The 25,616-nt window shown below is 32.5% G+C and overlaps 1 long non-coding RNA gene across 1 annotated transcript in view; it reads right to left on the bottom strand.

Moving 5' to 3' along the window:
* LOC145285004 (uncharacterized) overlaps positions 1 to 25,616 on the bottom strand; it is a 312,776-nt gene that overhangs the window by 66,574 nt on the left and 220,586 nt on the right. The gene's annotated exons all lie outside the window — the stretch shown is intronic.

Below are 25,616 nucleotides of genomic sequence, written 5' to 3'. Positions count from 1 at the left end.
CTTTAAAACCAAATAAAATCGATTTTATAACACGTTTCGTACTACTGTTCTTACTTCCCTTCTCTAGAGGGTAAAGTTAGACACAAGGTCGGTTTCTTTAATGTAGGCCATATCCAGCTCCGAATAAACGACACTTTGGCTCGGAATAAAAATAAAAATTTCCTCAGTCTTTTAGGAATTATCTTTCATTGGATGAGGACAGAATACATGAAGTGTAGCAACAGAAGAGATATTATATTTTGTTAATGTTTCGATCGAAATTATGTGCAGATTCTTGAGTTCAACAGCCATGGTCCCGAGTTCGAGAACACAAAACAGAACAATTAGTAAATTAATATTGTTTCCTTAAATTTAGGTGAGGGATGGAGGTTTGGGTCCCTCTTAAAAGAATATCTCTATCAAAAACTATTCTAAAATTTATTTTCAATTGATATTTATTCAATGATTGCCTTTTTCCTAGCTGGCTAAAATAGCCCTTCCCTGCTGCCGTTATCAACGTTACCTTTTCCATTGCGCAATTTCTCTAAATTAATACATTTACCGTAAATTGATAAACCTGTCTCCGGGTCATTCTAATTGTTTTAAAGCAGTTAACTCAATGTTTAACACTGATACACAATCCTAATCGGCAAAATCATGAATCCATCAGTAATCGTTTTATCTTTTGTATTATTACCTCGACGTAGGGTTAGCAGGAGGACGACGTCGTGTCTTTTATGATTTTTGACAATGACATATTTTATACGACAGTTTGATTAGGAGCATGAACATGGCCAAAACAAAAAATCAATCAGAATCCGTTATATTTTCTTAAAACACTGTCTGGTTCGAAAGAAGTGATAATTTTACTTTGAATACATATGCGAAACTGTTTTTCACATTGTTTACCAATGCTTTAAATGTGTGTTTGAGAGCTATTTTTTTTTTTTACAATCATTAATAAATATTATAAATTTATATATTAATACAATAGCAATGCCTGGAAAAATCATGGATTATATGGAAAAATGCGCGCATGAAAAGTAATATTCTTAAGATTTTATTAAACCTGGAAAAGTAAAGGACAAGAAATTCAACCTGGAAAAGTAAAGAACAAGATATTCTAGCAAAGTAAAAAATAAGAATTTTTTAGACTTAAAATATTGCAGCTAAAAATAAAATTTGAATATTGATAAATATTTTATTTATTATTTGCATAATTAGTTGTTGTTTATTGTTGAGTTAGAAAGGGTGTCAGTCGCTGGATTGAACTTATTTCCCCCCTATTATTTGCATATATTTATGTAGTGAAAATTGTTTGAATAAAATTAATTCATTAGTTAGTTAGTTAGTAGATGGAATTAATAATTTAATAATTTACATAAAAATGAATTAAATGATCCTAATTATGATATAATAAAATTATTAATTGGAAGGAATGGGGGGGATCGACTTTTTTCTTTTTCGCTACAAAGAGTAATGATTGCGATTGGCGAAAAATCAAAACGGAAGAAAAAAAACACCGATAATTTATAAGAATACAGTGCCGTTTTACACGTAATTGTTAAAAGTAAATAAAAACATCGCCTATAAACACTCATAATTATAAAATTATGTAATTATATAAGAATTTATTTCGGAATTTAAAGTAAAGAATTAGTTCCACAAATAAATTTAACGTGAAATACGTTTTGCACGAAAACGTTCTAATGTTAACACATTGTACTGTTTCGCAACATTTGGCATCAACCAAAAATGAAATATTTTCTTCTATTAGGGATAAATTATATGCGTTTATTTTGGTAATTTTGCATGGTTTTACAAAGTTGTCAATGGAAATTAAGTTAATGGGAAGAATTAGAATGGTTCAAGAATTTGGATTATTTTACGTTAAATACATATTTCACACTGTTCTTCTACTCTCAATAGTAAATGATTGCTTTTCTTTCTCTCAGATTTTATTGAGAGTTGCACAGGTAATCACCTTTAGAAGTGATATGTTATTTTTGAATGATGATTTAGCTAAGAGTGTAAATCTAAATATGTGTCACTTATTATTATTATTATTATTATTATCATTATTATTATTATTATTATTATTATTATTATTATTATTATTATTTTCATCCCGTTTTGTTTTTGTTTTTTCACAGCAAGACAAAAGAATTTTATAGCCCACCAATTTGGTATAATTAAAATAAATATTTTCTCTTAATTCATAGAGATAAGGTACTATATAGTTAGTAAAGCGCCCATCCTCTCCATGTTAAAAATGTGTTTCTAAATAGTTACATTATCATTTAGAAATTCGTTCGTAAAAATAGGAGGGGCGCTGTTAAATATTTTGTTCTTACATCCTTTGCTCATTTTGCCTTTGAATCGTCCATTATTTTCAACTGTTTATGAAAACTTGCAAATAGCGTGTAGCATGTTGTAGCCTACAAACTTTCAAGTAGCATGTATATGTTGTAAAGACGTACTTGTAGAATCTGTTTTGCCTAAAAATAAAAATATATCTTTTGTTGTCGTAAATTTTCCATTCAATTACAAAATATATGCGGAAATTAGCGAGGCTTATGTAATAATTTTAAATTTTTCATTAAACAACACATCTCTAATTAAATATTTATAATTTCTAAAAGAATCGGAATCGGAATCAGGAATTTAGTACAGAATCCGTAATTTTATAGGAATCGGTAAAAAAAAAATATTCGGGATCGTCCCATCACTATTATATATGTAATATTATTCACTTAATAATAGTGTTATACAAGCTAAATAAATATATTATTGTCATATAGCATCTATCGTATGATGAGTTTTATATAATGTCTTAGGATTTTTGGCAAGTAACAATGCTTTTCTCTGTTTAGAGAAACAAAATAATCGGAAGAATCTGGTTCACAGATACTTAAGAATTTGTTTTGTATATCGGGAAATGAACCTCTGATGAATTATGTTTCGCTAAGGAATACCGTTTTACAGTTCTTTGATCTCGCAAATGATGTTCAGCTTATTTTTATTTTTGTTTTTACGTTTATCTTAGAATGTTGTTATTCCTCATTACTCTTTCTTTCCCTCATACATAAGGAGAGATAGAGGCAGTATGTGTGCGCGTGTGTGTAATTTTGTCCACCTGCTCCTTAGCTAATGACATTTGCAGAGTATATATATATATATATATATATGTATATATACATATATATATATATACACATATATATATATATATACATATATATATACATATATATATATATATATTACGTTGTTGTTTTTTACAAACTTGAAAGGATCACAATACACATAACATTGTATGTATTATTTAAGTACAGGGAATTGTTACTATTTAGTATGAAAAAAAAAGGTTATCGATACCGAGTAGTGCAATGCATTTATTGCATTTTTTAAGAATAATTTAAAAATAATAAGCATACAAACAACAACGCATCTGTAATAAAACCAAACATTGGTACATAAGCAACCGATTTATTTAATAATTTCATTCAATGAAATCTTCCTCTGCTTCAATCGCAGCTTTTAATCGAGACCAAAACCTTTGGGATGTGCGTTTGAGATTGTCCTCGTCGATGATGTCCATTACTCAGATAGCGGATGTTTTCAGAGAATCTTTGGAACTGTGCAGATGTCCTTATACCACTCCCAATAACAACTCACGCGTTATAATCAAGCAGGTTAAGATCGAGAGCTTGAAGGGCACAATTTAGTCCAAGATTTTTTGGTCTGAAAAAAAATTATGTCTTCTTCAGCAGGATGCATTAGTTTGATTAAAAGTCTCTTGGATCTCACTAAACGATTTTATTTGAGTGTACTCGGACATACACATGCTTATTTTCATCACATAAAGCTTTATCGAAAGAAGCCCTTCGAATAGTGTTTTCAGAAACTCTAATATATTTTGCAATATACCTCATTGATTTCTGTGGGCTGTTGTTAATGGTATTCTGAGCTTGAATAAACTGGTGTGTTCTAATACTGTCAAAACGTTGCTGGTGCTGTATACATTTAGGTACAGGAGGAATGTGGGCATCATTTTCTTCAATCTTTTTGTATACTTTATAAACAAATGGTTCGGGCTATTTTAAGAAAGTGTGGTATATGCAAATAGCTGTGTTCTGCCGCTATTGCAGAATGTCTTTTCATTTCCTATATTTTTTATTATCTTCCATGATTGATTGTCTGTAAAAGAAAACAAAGTTAAAATACAAAAAAGAATTGGTAAAAAAAAGTGTTCTTAGACACCAGACGCAACCAGAATACTACATAGAATAGTCGCTAATTACCACACGTACCAATTGATTCTGCATTTGATATAGTTTTTTTTTTCGAAGATCAAGTACGAGGTGAATCGATTCAACTGACATTAAATAAAATCCGTCCCTTAAAGTATTAGATGGAGCAAAAATAATGTCGTTTTTCTTTTTTTTTTTTTTGACGTTCAACTTCAAAAGATCATCAGATGTTTAATAATAAGCATTATTAATCGAAATGAAAACTATTAGAATTGGCATATTTTTGCCAACGAGAAACTAGTTTATTCATCAAAATTACATAGAGATTCGGAGTTCTGAAATCGATTAAGTCATTGAAGGCCGATTCGGCATCGATTCGGCTTTTTAAGCATTTTTCTGGTGCGTTTCGTCAATTTGTCGGTAGTGCTTCACCGCAGTAATCGTTTCGCCCGGATTAAAGAAGTTTTTATGGATGAAACCGGCCGCAACCTACCAAACAGACATTATAACCATTTTTTTTGCAATTTCAGCTTCGGGATGTGGTGTGGAGCTTCTTCAGCATCCTACCACTGTGCGGAACCTTACAAGTTATCATCAAGGATCCACTTCCCATAACATGTCACAATCCGCTGTAGAAATGGGTATGTTCCGTTGTGCAGAAGCAGTGTAGGAGACACGGCAAAACGACGATTCTTTTTATTATCTTTCAATTCATTTGTTACTTCTCTATTTACTTTAAATGCGAACGACTGTTTAGTGGTTCAGCATCAACTTCTCGTGTGTATGTTTGTAATGCTTTCAAATGTTCGTTATCAACCGCAGTCGGCCGGCCGCGATCGTCTTTATCTTCGAGGCTCTCATTACCATTTCAAAATTTCTTGAACCACCGTTGTGTCAGGGTTAGGGTTAGGGTTAGGGTCTGTTCGTTGTTCCTGGACCAAACACACAATTGCTATTACGAGCTGTCTCAGCAGCTTCTCAGCCTAGTTTGAATTGGAACAAGAAAATCTGGCGGATTTCATTTTTTCCATGCAGTCGAAAAACCTGCAAAAATTATTGAAGAGATTGAGAAGGGTAACGAATGACAGGATTCGACTGAGCGAAAAACGCACTTAAATATGATATGCAACATGTCTCTCTTTCTCTCTTTCTTTTTCTCTCTGTCTATATAAATATATATATATATATATATACATATATGAATTAATTCAGAAATCATATATAAACGTAAAATGTGTGAGAAAACGATATTGTTTTTGCACTCTAGTAACTAATTTAGTTGATAAAATACGCATCAGATGAACTATTCTATAAAATAATCGTACTAATGTATAATCTCTTAAACATTGAAAAATTGTAAAGGCATCGTTTAAAAAAAACTGGATTAATATTTACAAACAAAATTTGGTATGTGTCAGATTAAAATGAATATTCAAACAACCAAAAGATTACAAGAACTTTCGAAATGAATTATTTTGCAAGACAAATAGGTGATCAATAAGTCAGGTATTTGCGCTTTAATCTAAATTAGAGTCTTTTATAATACAATACTTATTCACTGTGCCATTCACAAATATAAATCACTAGAGAAGTTCGGTCAAGTCAGTAACAATATCAACCAAGTAAAATACTACATTGAAGAGTGAATTTAACTTCGATCACCAAGAAATGAAATAAATAGTATGCTTTTCTAGATTATCACGCCTTCGTTTTGAAAATATAATAGAAGAATAAGATGAAATATCAGTTTTCAACGACAAATCTGCCACAGTTTTTATTATCATAGTTTTGTTCTAGCAATTTGCCTCGCGCAATGCCGATTCAGCAGAGATGCGTAACTTTTCTCAACTGTGCACTACCGATTCAAATGAACTTACAGCGTTCATCCATTAGCACTAGTAAGAGAATATTTTATACATTTCTGTGGTGATATTTCTGAACATGTCCTCATAAAATAATTGTTGATATACGGCATAATAACGTTGACACACCGGTTCAGATCACCGTTAAGGCTGGTTACTACTTAAATGGGTGACCATTTTGGAATTCCAGGTGTTGTATGGGATCTCCGCTTATATCTGCATTGTTTCCCGTGGTCTCGCTCTTCTCCTTGTCACAGGGCTCAAGCAGTTCCGATTCAGGAGAGGTGTAGTTGGTGATTCCGTCACTCTTGCGTCACAATTACACTCCAAGCTACTCTTCAGCTATCCATATTCTTTCGAGAGTGACCGGAGGCATCGATCGATCAAAATATAGTTTAAAGGCAATGTTATGTATAAAAATAAATACTGTTACTTACCTATCAGATTTAATTAATACACTAGACAACGCGTGACCCGTTGGGGCAGTATGTTATATTAGGTATGGAATTAATGTATGACCGTGACACTTGTGACGTAAAGAAAATAGTATTTTTGTGATATAACAGAAATATTTCTATGAAAGTATATTAAAATGAAAAAAAGAATATAGATAGATTTCAATGAGTCGTTATGTTTATAATTATTTATTTTTAAAAATAAAAACTTACAGCCATAGAATCATAAGTGGTTTGCCATACTTATACGTAAATGTGCACTGAACAGATACCGGCACTCTATGCCGAGTGTGGACTCTGAACAAACATTAGTCTATTTAGCCATGAAAAACTTTTTCAGGCAAAAAAAAATAAAATAAATAAACCCAAGAAAATGATAAATTGAAAAATGGTAGTCACATTTAATTTGCATAGATAAGCAGCGACAACACCTGTGATCTGTGTAGACCAGACACACACAATTTTTATAAATTCTTGTAAAGATAACTAAGAGTTTCTTTTTCCTTTTAAAAGATCCTTTTTTACTGGATGTCTTCTGACACATGAATTTTGCGCCGAAAAATCTTCGTGCCACAATACTTCATGAGATGCATCTCCTGATGCCAAACACTACACTGCATCATAGATGCAAGTATATTTTTATTTTTTCGGGGAAGTTATGAGAAGAATTAAAGTCCTTTGTCCATTCAAATACTTGCGTTAGCACTTTAGCACTTTTTATTATAAATGTACAAAATTATTTCGTAGAGAAAATTAAAAAAAATGAATTTAAAATTAAATTAGAATGAAATAAAATAAAAATAAATTTAAAATGAAATAAAATAAAAACAAGCACAAAATACAAGTATGAATGAAATTTACTCAAAGAAAAAGAAATTCAAAACAGAAAACACGCTCGATTATTTTGCATTTAAAATCAATTTGGCATTTTCGTAGGCATTTTATTATTATTTGTTATGACCTGAAATAGACCAATGTTTGCGCAGGGTCCATACTCGTCATTAAGTACCCAGATACCATAATACTTAACGTTAATTCAAATTTTATTATATCTTTTAATTTAAACCCGAAAAAAAACAATTGGGACGCTGAAAACGTACACAGTAAAACAATACATTTTATTGTCGCGTTGATTATGTACGCATGCACCACCGGAAGTCGTAAACCGAATGTTGGGTTACAACACTCGTTAGAAGGTCATTTGAGTTTTATAATCATATAGATGTATTCCTGTTATCATTATATATAAATACATTAATATATCTTAATAATGATAATATGTTTTATTATTATATGTAGTAGTAGTAATAATAATAAATAGTGACATTTACAATTAGAAATACACTAAATTTAAGGCTTCTTAACTTTGTACAAAAATTGTACACAAGGTTAGTAAACTTGAGAAATTCAATTGTAAACGTGATATGCTTCTGAAGGCTGAAGGTTAAATTATCAGTGTGGGCAACTGAAAATGCAATTGAGAATTACATAAGACCTCTAATACAGTCAAGGCTGTAGGAACAAGCGCAGGATATCACCGCAAAGTAAATAAAGGTTTCCGTTCGTAGTTACGCCCAAATTTTAAAGTTCAACAGGAATATTCCCAAGTTCGACTGAAGAGATCAGAAGTTACATCGACCTTAACCTTGTGAATATAACACAATCACAGTAGTCCAATGAATCAACAAAATACGAACTTTTTCATTTCGAAGTTAGTTTTTATAAATCTTTAGCTTTAGACCATCTGAAAATACAGTGCAAAAATGCAGAAAACATGGAAGTTATTTGTCTATTTTTACATAAGAGTAGTAGTTGATGGTTCGAAATCAGAATGCCTCAGTATTAATGCTGGACTCCCTCAGGGGTCAATCCTGGACCCCAACTCTCTCCCTGATCTACATTAATAGACTTCTAAATCACATCCTTACACCATTCGTAAATATTTATGCTGACGACACTACCATATATGGTATCACATCAAAGAGCGTAAATGACCAAGTTCTCTCTGATTCTCTTTCCTCTGATCTTGGGCACGAGGTGCAGTGGGGAAGAAGGTGGATGGTTACTTTTCATGCATCTAAATCTAACCTTGTTACAGTTCATCATTTGCGCTCTTATCCCCATCTGGCATAAATTGAAATGAATAGACCTTGTCTTGGGAAGATGCATCTTTTGACAAACTTTACGGCTTGATCTTTACTCACGATCTGAAATGGAACACATATATCAAATCAATTGCCAAGGCCCCTGAAAAAATGGTAGGATCCTTCTATCGCTCCAGTAGATATTTCACTCCTGATGCAATTCTCTACCTATATAAAAGCCAGGTAAGGCCAAGGATGGAGAGTTGTTGCCAAATCTGGGCTGGAGCGTCTAGAACAACTTATCCTGCCTTGACAGAGTTCAAAATAGACTTCGTAGCTTTGTGGAGGATTCCCTTTTCTTTTCCCTGCAACCTCTTTCCCACAGAAGAGTCGTAGCGCGCCTCTCTTTGCTTTATCGTTATTTCCATAGCAGGTGCTCATCTTAGCTTCAATAAATGCCCCCCGCCAAATCTCACGAAAAACACTCGTCTAGCCAGAACCACTATCAATAGTTGCTCACACACTTTATCTCTGCCTAAACCTAAATGTAGATTGCATGCACAAAGTTTCTTTCTTAGAACTGTACGCCCGTGGAACTCTTTTCAATTGGCCTGCTGTCCTTCTGACTGCAATCGAATTGTTTTCAAGTCCAACGTAAAAACGTTATTGCGTGAACCATCCCCTTAAGTAATGCAACATACAAAAATTCCACTACTTATGTTTACTACGCTATGATCACAGAGACTAATTATTAACCCTTACCCACGAGTGGCCTCCGAGGCTTGATAAATGGTGATTCCAGTGTAAAAAAAAACAAGAGAAAAAAAACAACCATACCAATGTTGTTCTCTTGCCCAGTTGATTACCCATGATTTTTTCACTTATAACATTTTTTTTTTATAACGGTGATTGGATTTATTTGTGATTTTAAAGTTTATAACCTAACCAGGATTCAAGTTTCTCTTGTAAGGATATCGACGATGCTCTCCTTATTCGTTTTTATATCTTCATTTAAGTTTTGCTGGTATTTATAAAACTCACTATGTCTGTCTCCATATTTTCAAACTCTGGCATTGTTGAACCTAAAGTCGCAGATAAGCGCTAGTGCCATCAAATGGTTAGTGTTTTTTTATGGACCGATCTTTTATGGGTTTGTAGCCGCGTAAAACAGGTTTTTAGGGGTCAATGATGTCAAAATTAAAAAAAATATATATCAATATGCATTTTTTACAGTCATTTTATTCTATTTTTAATCAGTTTATATACGTGTAACGTTGGCACAGCGGTTACGTCACTGACTTTGTATACTACAGGTTTGCTTTCAGGTTCGATTCTAGCTGATAGCATCCCAATATTTTTTTTATTTACTTTTGAAATCACAACTCTATAATAATATATCCAAAATCCGAACAAAGTAAAATATCATATTTGAGCGTATTTTACGACCGGGCAAAGATGGACCCCGCACCACTAGGTTTTTTTCTAAATAAAAATCCGTCCCTAGTTTCGGTTGATGTCTGATTATGAGAAAAGTTTCATTCCACGCTGGTAGTATGATTTGAAAAAACTCTTGTGGAGTAGGTTTTATGTGATGATAATTTTCAATTTCAAATAACATGCAATTGGGCACTGTTTCTATGATTCCAAATTAGATGATGCTTTTTGACATTCTATTTTTTTTATTATTATTCTCGTGTGCTGTATAGCTGAAGCGAAATAAACGCATATTAAATAAGTATATAAGTCATCCCCTACGAATTAAAATAAATATTAAATAAGTATATAAGTCATTTCCTACGAATAAAAATAAATATTACATAAGTATATAATGTCATTTCCTACGAATGAAAATAAAAAGAAGTGTGGAAAATTCGTACGACGATAAAGTCTTGTTCAATAATATTTACTTTAAAACAAACACAAAAATGTGCCATCCCCTGCTGTCTGTGAGTCAGAGCAATGCAGGTAATATGCATATTTCTCCCACGTTGTGGCAATGATAGATGTTTGATGCAAATATTGTGTGCATTGCTAAACCGTTGAACGTATTAATATAGCATCCTGGTGTCCTCAATTATTTAACAGATGATTTTTAGGCGTTTAATGAAAACATTTGTTGTTGTTTTTTCTCAATGGTAAGAACATGTGTATTATTTTACATATGTTTTTCTCGCGTTTCAATGCAGTAATTTTAATTAATTTTACTTGGTAGTCGCACAATGTATCTATCTATCTCTCTCTCTCTCTCTCTCTCTCTCTATATATATATACATATATATATATATATAGAGAGAGAGAGAGAGACAGACAGACAGACAGGGATCCTTCAGTCTAAAACGGATTATAGATACACACGTAGGGGTGCCTGCGCATGAAATTTTCGTTGTAGACGGTGCGCAATATCCAACCACACATCTCTTGAGTCGGCATTGTAAAATACCAGTGGCAAGTGAAGTGTATGTACAAGAAGACTGGAAAAAAATTCCGAGATAAGCGCCTAGAATTCCCAAATGTTCACATGGTCACCCATCTTTTACTTATCAGGCTCAAACTTGCTTAACTTCGGTGATGTTACGAGAACCGGTTTGTCAACGCTATTATGCGATTATGCCGCATATATATATATATATATATATATATATATATATATATATATATATATATATATATATATATATATATATATATATATATATATATATATATATATATATATATATATATATATATATATATATATATTCTTTGTACTAGTTATCCTTTTTACCATTTTTTTAACCATTGTACAGATTTAATTTTATAATTTCTAAATCACTTTGTCTTAGCGTAACATACAGTGTACAGTGTGAGGTAATAACATTGTACACAATGTTTAAATAAATATAACGTCAGCATATATTAAAAATTATTTATTTATTTCTGAATAATTGCTGAAGCAAGATAAAATTATGACAAAAAATGATTCAAAATTGCAATTGGAAGATCAATAACATACGAGGGGCGTGCAATAAGTAATGCACCTGACCACCTTCCCATTGCAATAGAGAAACGAAATTGGCACAGTTATTAGCCTTTCTCTACATAGGAAGCAACCAGAGTTATGCATTGCTTCCATCGTTTGACGCAGCTCTGCAGACCGTTTTTGTACAACACTCCAGCGGGTACTCCAACCACGACGATACTTAAGAAATCAGGGTTGCATCATCTGGGAAAAGCTTTCATTTCAAAAACAACTTTATGCTGGGAAGAGGGGGCAATGTGATGAGAGTAGGGAGGATGGGGAGGATTTCATAACCACACGCCTGTGCTGCTGATCTGGCGATATGCGAGTTGTGGACCCGAGCGTTGCCCTGCAGGAGGAGGGTCCTTTGCTGATCTTGCCCCACCTCTTGATTTTGATAGCTTCCCTTAATTTCCTCAAAAGTGAAGCATAATAGGCTCCTGTAATTGTGGTACCTTTTGCCAAGAAATCTGTCATCACTACTCCGTCCTGGTCCCAGAAGACCGTGAGCATGACCTTGCAAGCGGAGGGCAGCACCCTTGCCTTCTTTGGAGGTGCTGAGTCCAAGTTCACCAACTGCATTGACTGGGCTTTGGTCTCTGCATCATAGTGATATACCCAGGTTTAATTCTGTGTAATCAGTCTTTTGAAAAACTTTGACTTATCTTCTTAGTACATCTCCAAATTCATCCTCGTGCACTCGACGCGTTCCCGCTTCTGGAATGGTGTGAGCAACATAGAAATCGATCTGACAGACACCTTATGCATATGCGAATGGTCATGAATGATAATTTCCATATACCCTGTACTAAGCTTGATATCTTGGGCTATTTGGCGAATAGTAATGCGCCGACCTTCCAAAATGGCAGCCTCAACTTGACGGACAGAGGCCTCATCAATGGTTGAAGGGGGCGACCAGGTGTTTAAGCTGTTTCCACAGACTTCCAGCCATGTTTGAATTCACGATGCAAGCGTTTTACAAGGTCATATGATGGGGCATTATCACCATAGATTTTATTTAAATTCATCGAGAGTCTACTGTGGTGTGCGTCCTTTCAAATACAAAAACCGGGTCAATACTCGATATTCCACAGGCTCCATTTCACACCTGACTCAGTTCAACCACCTGTAAAACAGAAAACACAATTAGTTCAGAGCTGTAATTTACCACATAACCTGTAGAGATATGAATCATTGCTCATGCAAAATTTCAGCTAGATAAGACACCTGGAAGTGGGTCAGAGGTATAACTTATTGCACGCTACTCGTAAGTGTAGTGCTAAGACGTTTTAGATGCACCAACAAGACTCACAATTATTTGTTTGTGACATAAGTTTGAGTAAGAAAGAACAGTTTAATGACTATTTTAATGATTCCATAAGAAACACTTTGTAAGACCACGATCATCAACCAGTTTTGCAAAAGCAAGCTGAGTCATTGATAGGTTTAAATAATCGGCTAACAATCTGTTCGGTAAGCAGCCCGCAAGGGAGGAGTTCCAAAATGTTTTATTAAATCAGTGAGCGCTGTGAGCTGTTTATGGGCCACAATGGCCAACAAATTGAGCACTTTCGATAATTTACTTATTTTTATATTCGTTCCATGAATGTTGATGCAAAGAGTTTTTCATTATCATGATAAATTTGGATGTTATGCTTATTTAAAGAGTGTATATATCTTTTTGGAAAATCCTATATAAAAAAGCTCACGAATAAGAAAATAATAATGGTATCAAAAGAGTTGTCGGAAAATTGTTTACGTATCGCAAAGGTCGACGATGAATTTGATGTTATTCAAGCATGTCAAACTGACATGAAATACTAACTGACTATAACATATAACCGTATATGTGTATGGATCTTGCTGTGGTAAAAAGAAACTGCAATTATACCGATATCGGGCATTGCATTTTAACTTTTACATGTTATTATAACAGCAACGCTTGGGCTGAATTCTCCAACCGAAACATGTTTCTTGATATATTAATTAATATGAACTATTTTATGGCTGATAAAATGATCAGAAAATTAATTAACTTGATCAAAAAACAAAAAAAGTTGTAAAAACATGTTTTTTAATCGTTTGAAGTTTTTTATGTTGTTCATGGTGGATAACGTTTTTTTTTTTTTAAATCGGATATTCCGATAGTTTCGAAGAGTTTCTAAATCAAACTCCCTTGCACAACTATACAAATAAACCGGCAACTGTTCAAATATAATTTAATTACAAAGGACAATAATAATGACAAAACTGATCCGTCGTTTCTAATCTCCAAGAAAACTATCTAAGAGATATATATATATATATATATATATATATATATATATATATATATATATATATATATATATATATATATATATATATATACTGTATGAAGGGACCCTGTCTGTAGTCTGCGCGTCTCTGAGTTCGTTCCCTGTGCACTCGGTAACAGGTCAATTTTTATGAAATTTCCCACAAAACTACTTTATGAGCCCGGCAGTGTTCTAAGGTTTTCTATCAGAATAACATTGATATGTATCGATAATCAATATATGAATAATCTGATGAAAAAAAGGGCAGCTAATTTTGATTAAACTTTACATTTTACATGGCATAATATTAAAAGTGGGTTTAATGAGGTATTACCACTCAATTGTAAAGGCCCAACATAAAAAAATCATCGGTACGCACTTTGATATCAAAGCGGCGAATTCGTAATGAATGTTTCTTTTAAAGCACAATTTTGACATAATTCCTTACCTTTCCAGTTTAAAGTTAAATTCAAGCCATATTATCGTACAACCAGTAAAGCTAGACATATTAAATCAGCATTAGGTGCTTTGATATGACATGTTTTTTTTTTGTTGAATATTACATTCGACCTTTGAATTTAAAGCTTTAATTCAAGTCACTATATATAGTATAAATATATATATATATATATATATATATAGAGAGAGAGAGAGATTATTATTTTAAAACGAAAACACACGCATATTGCATGATTAAAAATACTGCCACCTGCCAAATATCATAAACTAACCCGCCAATACAGTACAACATTAAATTTATCTTGCCATTTGGCAATAAAAGTTGGAAGATCCAATCGATTTATACAAATACGCTTAAAATATTCTAAAAAAAAAATAAGTAGGAATCTATAAAATTCAGATATTATATATTTTACAGTTGCTATTTGAAATTATTATACCTGAAGGTCGAAAAAAATAAACAATATGACGAATTATTTTAAAGTTATTCACAACAATCTAACATGGCTTCCTTAGTTTACAAGGAGTTGTCTTATTCTTATTTGGCATTAATTTTATATATGTGTTTAAAATTAATCGAAAGTTTAATTAAAAGTTTTACTGAGAGAATTAAGACAGTCTCCCCAACAAATGGACAAATGACAACAAAGTCCCAACAAAGGGACAAATGATTAAATGATAGAATAATGTTTTTTTTTACCTTTTATTTATGCTTTTGCAATAATTTGCCCGTCAGTTGTTATAATTGCAGCTTTGAAATAAACATTATTTCCGTTGGTTTTTTAACGGATGAAGCGTTATTTATTAAGAGCTGCCTGTTTTTCAAAAAATAAAAATTAAATTCAATTAACAATAATCTATATAAGCCAATTTATATAATATACTAAAGTAAACGGATTAAAACAATTCTATTATTATATGCCGCTGTTAATATAGAGCTAATTAAGAAAATAGTGTAATATATAAATTAGGTCAGTTCTATAATGCAGATCTTCTTTGAATATATATATATATATATATATATATATATATATATATATATATATGTATAAATGATGATTGAAAAAAAGTGTGTAAATGGCCGTTTTCAGTATTAAAATATTTATGAAACTGTGCACATTTTGTATGTATTAATAAAATTGTGAAAAAACAAAAAGAAATAGATACGCTTTTGCTAGAATATATATATATATATATATATACACACATATATATTATTTTTTTTAATCGTTTCACATATAATTTTACTACGAGACATACCTTTTTAGCTAGTAATGTTCTGTATTAACTCCAACTTTTCTTAATGCATATAGCTATGTAGAAAATTATCAAAAGTATGTGGCAATTAAACTGCACATAATTTTCCGTGTATTAGCCTATCTAGTCATTACAAAGGTGGAACGCAAAAAATTATGTGTAGCTAAATTGCCATATATATATATATATATATATATATATATATATATACATTGTTTCCAATCCGTGCAACATGTTAGTTATGGTTGTACATATAGCAACGATAAATCATATATAATCTGCTCATTTGTAGCAGATGAAAAAGACCATTGATCCTCCTTTTAACCCGCCCTTTTTTTTACAAATTGCTTCGTTGCGTTTGAAGTTTATTAAAAGCATCGCCCTTCCCTTTTATATCAGACAATGTTTTATTTGGGTAGCTGAACGTTTATACTGATATGTATAGACCTTACGCAGTTCTTTTACCCACTAGAATTTTTCCCGATGAGGCGAATACAATACATCTTTCAAGATTTTTCTTGAATATTAACAGCAATTACAATAGGTGCATAGAGAATATAAACAACTATTCCCTATATGACATAATATATTGTAATTTTACACAAAGACATTTATGGATAAAAGAACTTTTATCATTTTGGCTTAAAAACAAATAGCAATATTTAAAGATAGTATTGCCTACAAAATATTTTACGGCAATTAGAAATATCATGATCTTACAGCAACTTGATATTAATTCTACCAAGTCTCATCACGGATAACATTTTAAAAAAATACGAAAATAAACGTTGTGTTAGTCATAATTGCAATCTAGTAATCCAGTTCACGGCATTTTTAAATTATTAGAAATTTAACAGGTGTAATGTTTCGTACTTGCACTTATTATAGCGTTACATGTGTTGCAATACTATCATTACCGTGTTCTGCATTGGATAGACCCATATAAAAATAAGGTTTTTAAGTTTAGGAGTATTGATGAAGACATAATGTCAAATAAATAGACGTTATTAAACGTTTTATAGAGAGACAGTGTTTCCACGCCATATCGACATTGATTGATCAAGTCTTCCGGTCTCCAAAACAGTGGAATACTTGCTGACATTTTATTGTATAATGTGAAGACTACTTGATTGTCCACACGAAATTGATTTCGAGTTTCGAAAGTCTTACTTTATCTTACTGTGTTGTCAGGACTAATTGACGTAAGGATACCTTTCCCTACAAAATAATATTGACTGGATATTAAAAATCGCCTAGCATTCGCGGTACAAATTAGCTCTTTTTCGGTATGGCTAACCAACACTAGAATTTAGGAAGAATGGTGCATCTTTTTCAAGTGATGTAACTGTAATAATAGCACGAAGAGAATACACCTCCAGGCACGAAACATTTCCGAAATCTAGTAAAAGCAAGAGAGCACAAGAAATATATAATATAGCATGTTTAAATGGTCAATTGAAGGGAGGAAAATGATGTTTTCAACTTCTTTACTACACACTATTTGAGAGTAAAAATCGTTAATAGTACATGCGAATATCTATGTATGACGCATAGAGTTCAAGTGTAATTCCCGGGTATGAGGCTTTTTGTTTTCTTAGAACTTCGATTATACGAAAATTTTAAAAAATAAACTGTAAATGTATAAATAATTGGAATGATATTCTTTTAATATGACTCTAGGCAAATATTAGCCTAGAAACATATACTTGTTAAAATAATTATTTGTTCTCAATCGTTTTCGTTGTAGAGTATTTAGCTCTTAGATATCAACAAGTACATTTCCGGGGTTTGTTCAGATGTCTGAGTACTCATTTAAGACTCGCGTTATCTTCCAAACATTGTAAACAGACCTGACAGGGAGAAACAGACTAAATATCCAGGTCCCATGTATGATATTAAAAAAAAGTGGAATCTTAGGGAGATATCAATCATACCATTTATTATAAGTGCCAGGGGGCTTATGAAAAAGAACCTGACGTCCTACATAACTATTATTCCAGGTGAACGAAGTGAACAGAAAGATCCAGACAATTGAACCAAGTCAACAAAGGGATCCAGACAATTGTACTTAAGGGAACAAGAAGGATACTAAAAAGAGCTCTCGGCTGGTTTCAATAAAAAGCAAATGGAATGTTCGCGGTTGGTTTGGCTGTCCCATACCCAACGTTACAACCTTCAACCCACTGTGGCATCAAATGAATGAACGTCTTGGGGAGGCCACGTGTTTTGACAAGCTTCTTGGCTTGACCTTTACTCCTAATCTTAAATGGAACACATATATTTTAATCCGTTGCCAAGGCCGCTGGAAAATGGTGGGGTCCTTCTATCGATGCAGTAGATATCTCACTGCTGATGCAATTCTCTATCTATATAAAAGCCAGGTACGTCTAAGGATGGATTACTGTTGTCACATCTGGGCAGGGGCCGCTAGAAAGGACTTATCCTGCCTTCATAGAGTTCAAAATAGACTTCGTAGCCTTGTAGGGGTGTCCTTTTCTCTTCGCTGCAATCTCTTTCTCACAGAAGAGATGTTGCGAGTTTGTCTCTGCTTTATCGTTATTTTCATGGCAGGTACTCGGGTGAGCTCCATTCTATGGTCACCCCCTCGCCAAACTTTCACAAGAAACACCCGTTTAGCAGCAAACGCTATCACTAATTTCCCCCACTCTTTATCTGTGCCTAAACCTAAACGTAGATTCGTTGAGCAAAGCTTCTTTCTTTTAGAACTGCACGTCTATGGAATTGTCTTCCGTTTTCCTGCTTTCCGGCTGACTACAATATGGTTGTGTTCAAATCTAACGTAAACAAGTTTTTGATGAGCCGTTCCATATAAGTTGACAAATTTACCTAATCTCCATTCCTAACGGTTACTATATTGTCCAATTTCTACTGCACACTCTTTAAACCTTATCCTCGAGTGACCTCTTGCCCTTGATAAGCGGTGATGCCTATGTAAAAAAAAAACAAAGAATGTTTAAAAAAGGAGTGGACGTAAAGTGGTTAAGTTATTGTTGCAGCAGGCAGAGGTCACTAAGTGATATTCGGACGCTGATATAGGTTAGAAAAGTAAGTGTTATTTACAACTAGACAAAATACATTCCAATAATGTAAATTTAGCGAACTAGGAGCAAATAAAGAGTTGTATTTTTTGGTATTTTTAAAATTTTAGGAGCCTTCATTTAATTTGCATATATGAGTCCCCACAGTTCCCTCTCCCAACCACTGTAAAAAGTTGTTAATATATTTGTCTATCCGGTTATTAAGTTGCATCATTTTCCCTTACTGGCCGAACGATGCAGTTCTGGCGTTGATTGGCGTAGGTTGAGATCGACTGTCTCAAACAAGACTGGGGTCATATCTTTCTCTTCAAGCGATGTGTCCGTAGTGTTATGCGAGCGATGTCTTTATAAACTGGTTTTGGCGGTATATATGAATATATCTAAGACTATCTTTAGTTTTTAGTTTTCTTCTACACTGCGAACATTTGTAACCAAGCTGGTTGTATTTATTTTCCAATAGGACAATTATATTTCCTGTGTAATTTTCCAGGTAGTAATTTTTCTGATTTTTATTCGCTTATATTGGAAATGTATGTCGCCATATTATTTTATCTAACTTTCAGGGGAGGAAGTTTTGAATCACACTAAAAGTGTTGTTGCATATATTTTTATCTTTTTCAGGTGGTTAATTTTTAATCTCTGTATTTTTAGATATTTGCTATGCTCATTTTTACTGTTTAGAATCGTTTCTGTCATTACATCGCCTTGGAAATCTTCCACAATTTACGTAAACTGTGATTGAGTCAACTTGCATCTTTCGCTAGTGGTCTCTGTTTGATTTCGGCATTATTTGGAGACCCACGTTGCGACAATTACGCTGGAGTAAACAAGTAAACGTTTACGAGTGAGACGAAACCTTAATAATCCTCGTAATTATCAACCAAGTTATATCAATTAATCTTTTATAGATCATTGAAATTTTGTGGCTTAATGTTCTAGTTGTAACTTCAGTGTTTTTTTTTTTTTTAATTTTAGGTAATTTTTAGTCGACATATCTACCGTGTTTTGTAGCCTCTACAGTTCGTAAACACCTAGATAGAATTCTGTATAGTGTTCAATATTGTTTTTCAAAACGCCATGTTACTACAAGTGAGTGGTTTATTGTTCATGTTTCTAATTGGTCATGTAGATATTTCCTCATTTTGTCTTGTTCTTCTTAAGCATTATCGATGTTTTATGGTTGCTACGTAATCATTGCTTCGGTTTTTTTTTTGTTAGGTGCATAGGTTGGTTGGTTGTTTTTGTTTTACGGAATATACACCCTTTTCACGTTATTCAATGCAGAATCCAGTTATGTTGAAGAATTTATTTTAATAGAATATATATATTTTTTAAAGTCGGTTTCTATTTAACCCATAGTTGGGACCCTAACAGGTACTACCACTCACGGTCCGAGTGGACCTGGGAGTAATGGCAATTGAAGGGTGGCTCCAAACTTCCGCAAGCCTGGGCCTCACCATCGGATATAGTTTAAGGTCATATCCAGGACCTTAGGTGCATAGATTTTGTAGTTGTTAACATTGTTAGAACACACTTTCATCTGTTTTTGTTAGTTGCCTATACTTTTTCTTTTTTTTTTTCGAAAACGGATTTCTTAGTTGTGGTAGTACTATGTTTCAATTACTTTTTTTAGGAATGCGAGTTCTCCGTCGCCAGATTATTGTTACCCGGAAAGTCCACAAAAAAGATTCGAGCACGTATTTGGTTTAGGAAAGTTATTGGTATTTACAAAAATCCAAGTACATAGATAATGAGAGTTTTTTATACTAAATGCGTATCTGATGCACCTCAAGTGGTTCTATACAGTCGTAAATATCGACATATTAATACTATTAAGAGGGGCATTACATTGTGTATAAGTTGTCTGCTCATCTGCCAATTATCACATTTAATCATGTAATAATATATGTTCTTTTATAAATATATTTTGCTGGATTCAAGGACATCAATAAATATGGTGTAATTGAATATACAGTTTAATGCTATAACATGCGATAAATAGTATTTGTACGATTCAATTATACTATAATTAAAATTTACTCATCTTGAATTTAAGCAGGAATGTTATTCTAAAAATCCCAAAAAGGATTCATAAGACACACCCGAATGCTGTTTAGTGAGTATTGGCTGAAGAAAGCTTATTATGGGTGCCTAACCGATCCTAATTATCGGATTTGAAACCGACGGTATCAAGTTCTTATCTCAGCTAAAACTTATGTAAACAAAATATAACATAATATATATATATATATACATATATATATATATATATATATATATATATATATATATATATATATATATATATATATATATATATATATATATACTAGCATTTCAGCCCGGGTGTTTGGATGTGTGTGTGGAACAAAAAAAGACGAAAAGAACGGGGAAAAACCAGACGCTTTTGTCGTTACGACCACCGCCAAATCGGAAGTGACGTAGGTTTTAATTAAGGCTATACAATAGAAAGGAGAGGATGACTTTCAAAAATATCGACGAAAAAACTACCCCCCCCCGTGTAGAAAAGTGCCTAGTTGAAGGTGAAGATAATAATATTTTTAGCCAATATTTCGATATTTGTCCTCTGAAAGGCCGAAGTTCAAAACGATACTGATCTTTTAAATATCCGTCGCCTCGGTCGAAAGTTTTAAGCACACATGCAAACATACATACATACATTTATATATTGGTAACTAAACATTTTTGACCCAAACTGATGAAAAAGATCGCCCTATCTCTTAATACCCTTTATGTAAAATGTCAAATGTTTAGACCAGAAATTGTCTGAGTAATTTGTTAGAAACCTCAGAGGTCAAATATTTTAAGTATGACTCCAATTATGACCCCTTAACATTTATTGTTTGGGGCTCAAATCAAGTTATTAAGTTAGATCAATGTCCAAGGAACCTATATCTAAATTTTCAACCCTGTAGACCAAAATTGTCGGAGGTGTTTGGTAGAGTTCTTAAAGGTCAAATTGTTGAACTTTGACCCCTTAACAGCCACATTTCTGGCCAACAACGAAGTACACAGATTTTTCAAAATCTCAGTACCCTGCATATCATATTTTGAGTCTGTCGACTTAAAATTGACCAAGTTATTGCGTAGGGAAATGTACACAGACACACAGACAGGCACACACACATACACACACAGACACGTTCACTTATGTATATATATTGAGATAGATAGATAGATAGATAGATAGATTAAACAAAAATATATACGTATACATAAATATATATAGACATTTTTTTATGTTTTCTGTAAGCTTTTTACGCAAATATTATGCAAGTATAAACCATGAAGAATATCTGCATGAATATAATTACACATAATAGTTAACTAAAGATGATCATTCCATGAGAAAACCGAAATAACTAATAGAGAATTAATTAAAATTAATGTTTCAGAGAATATAAACATTAGCTAGATCTTGTACTAGTGAATGCATTACCACATTCCATATATAAGAAAAGTGTATTTTCTTTTTAATAAATAGAAAAGAGGGTAGTTAATATGAATACCAATACACACACACACACACAAAAACGAATTTATAGAAGTATATATATATATACATATATATATATATATATATATATGTATATATATATATTCGATTTCTCTTATAATTGAGTATTGGATTTCTTAAATATATATATATATATATAATTATTTTTTACTATAATATATATATATATATATACTAGCATTTCAGCCTGGCGTTGCCCGGATGTTTTGAAGTGTTGAGCAAAAAAAGTGGTAGTAAGAAGGAAAGCTCGATCCCTACTAAAAAGCTTGCCATATTTCTGAATATCCTTTATGTAAAATTTCAAATGTTTAAAACAAGATTGTCTGAGAAATTCGTTACAGACCGTAGAGGTCATTTCTTTTAAAATATGCCCCCTATTATGACCCCTTAATATGTATTGTTTTTGCTCAAATCAAGTTAATGAGTTAGATCCATGTCCAAGGAACCTCTATCTAAAATTTCGATTGTTTATACCCAAAATAGTCGGAGGAGTTTGGTAGGGTGCCCAAAGGTCTAATCGTTGAACATTTGACCACTTAACGGCCAAGTGTCTGTCATAAAACGGATTACAAAGAATTCTCCGAAATCTCAGTACCTTGTAGACTTAAAATTGACAGAGTTATTGTGCAGGGAAATGTCTACAGACATATAGACGCACAGATACGTTCACTTTTATACATATATATTAGCATTTACGCCCGGCGTTGCCCGGGTGTTTGGAGGTGTATGTTGAGCAGGGAAAAAAAAGCGGTATTTTTTTCTAATTTTGACCCCTATTATGACACCTTATTATTTATTGACCTTTATTATTACACCTTAACATTTATTTTCTGTCTATCTAAAAGGAAAATACAAATTTGTTATATATGGGTCGAGGAATTGAATTCATCTGTGAAGATTTAGTTAATTACATTTTTTTGTCAAACATTCATTTTCATTAATCCCCTATTAGTTGTTCCATATTCGTATGGGATGATCATCTTTAGGGAATTATTTTCATGCAAATATGCTACATGAGTTATACATCCGTAATATTTTCGTAAAAAGCACAAACGTCTTTCTATATATATTTGCGTTTGCGTATATATATATATATATATATATATATATATATATATATATATATATATATTGGTTCAAATACATGTTTACCTATCTCCTCCATCAATTTCTGGTCTACAGACATGAAAGTATTGTACGTGGTATTCAAGCCGATACGAAACCTCATGTTTGGTTTTAGCCGTGGAATATAGCTGCAAAAGGGAGAAAATTAAAAAAAAAAATGAATTTTATAGGCGAAGTTCGAACGACGACTTTACGAATATGCATGCGTAACGTAATAGGTATTGGTTAAGGTAATATTTTTTTAGCCTTCAGCAAACATGTATTCATAGCTCAGCGTCATAGGAAAAAGGAATCGTATAATACGCGTGTTCGTGTTGATTATTGGTGGTAGTGCACGACTGCACGAGTCATACTTCTCTTAACTTTGTAAATAATTACTATATATTGGGTTCAATATAATATAATAGGCGGCCTACTACTTTATAAATATTAATATGATTCTGTGTGCATTTTACGCGTAAACATGTGTGTGTATTATTCATAGTGTATATATGCGTGCAACTACATATTTCGGTGTGTATGGCAATGTGCGTATCATGTTTTGGAAACGTGTAGTTATAAGAAATGTGTTAAATTTTCTTGTGGAGTTGGTGAAAGATCAAAGGCTTCTTAAATAACGAATCCTGCTGTTGAGGGAATGAAAATTATTTATTCAGCAGGGATGAAAGGAAAGCCCGTTGGGATTTATTCTAAACACTAACAGCTTCACACAACCGGCCAACACTGCTATGGCTGCCACCACAAACAATGCTGCTACGGCTGCTATCGTCTCAGCTACAAAGCCGATATTCATGAAGAAGGAAAAGCAGCATGAACAAAATATAAAATACCAATCTTTATCTTATAACTATCTTTTGTTTCACATATTATCTGGAATCGTCCCATGTATATATACAAATAGAGGCGCGCGCACACACACATAAATATATTTATATATTCACACACTTGATGATGATATATATATATATATATATATATATATATATATATATATATATATATATATATATATATTAGTGGCCTGGCAAGGTCACAGAGAAGACAACCAATAAAACACCCTAAGCAAAATTCATCCCAAAGCATCCGAATTAAAGTCGGGCATGCCAGGATACTATATATACAAATGTAAGAAAATAAAGGCACAATTTAACAGTTTGAAAATATAGATTATCTTTAATTAATTCTCGTAAAATTCTTACCATAGAATAATATGATAATCTTCAAGAAGCCTGCAAAGTTCAATATAGTTTCCGTCTCATAGAAACAACGCTATGAGCATTTCAATAGTTAATTTGGCTACGTGTATGGATATATCCACACATACACGCACCCCCCACACACGCACGCACACACACACACACACACATATATATATATGTATATTTATACATATATATATATATATATATATATATATATAGAGAGAGAGAGAGAGAGAAAATATTTATAAAGAGATAGATACACAGAGATAGATATATCAATATATAAATAGATATATTTATCACCATTTTTGCCGATTTCATAAGTTCTAAATCCCAGCGACTATTATTCAGAACGATACAAATGACGGCACTTTGAAATAATGACCTGACTTGTGTACAAACCAATGTGACATTTGCTCTTAAAATTGAACTAATCAATCAGAGCCTTTTAAAGCACCTTTTTAGCACCTTTTTAGCACCTTTTTACAACCATAAAATGCTTTACTTATAGTATTAGTTTTGCATATGAATTACAAAATATCCGATATTTTCAAAACCTCTGCCCTTGATGGAAGGGAGATTAAAACTTGCTTATATGGTTTCAAATAATCTTAAATAATAACAAGGGGAGACTTGATTCCAATATTTCTTACGTGTTCGAGTTGCCCTCCTTTGTTTGCATATCTAAAGAAAATTTCACAATTTGTAAGGATAATTTGGTAGTGGAGATATTTATAATCTTACCCTATTTCGAAAATGAAAAGAAGTATAAAATATAAGAAATATTTAGAATTAAGTCTTTCCTTTGAAAATATAGCAGAAAGTTTTAGTGTCCCTCATATAAAGGCCGAACGTTTTGGGAATATACGAGGGTCTTAAAGACTGTTATAATAATAATTGTTCCTTCGATAATACATTTTAAATCGGAGTTTATCTGATAAATAAATTTCTAGAAATTATCCCTAAATATTTTGTTTATAGGTATCCGGAAAACATTCTTTTTCATTGTACTAAAATTTATTTATTCTTCTCCGTCCGCCGAAAT

The sequence above is a fragment of the Euprymna scolopes genome, chromosome 9, assembly GCF_053919585.1.
Source record: "Euprymna scolopes isolate OS-2025 chromosome 9, ASM5391958v1, whole genome shotgun sequence".
Lineage (NCBI taxonomy): Eukaryota > Metazoa > Mollusca > Cephalopoda > Sepiida > Sepiolidae > Euprymna > Euprymna scolopes.
This window is presented reverse-complemented; position numbering and strand designations above follow the sequence as displayed.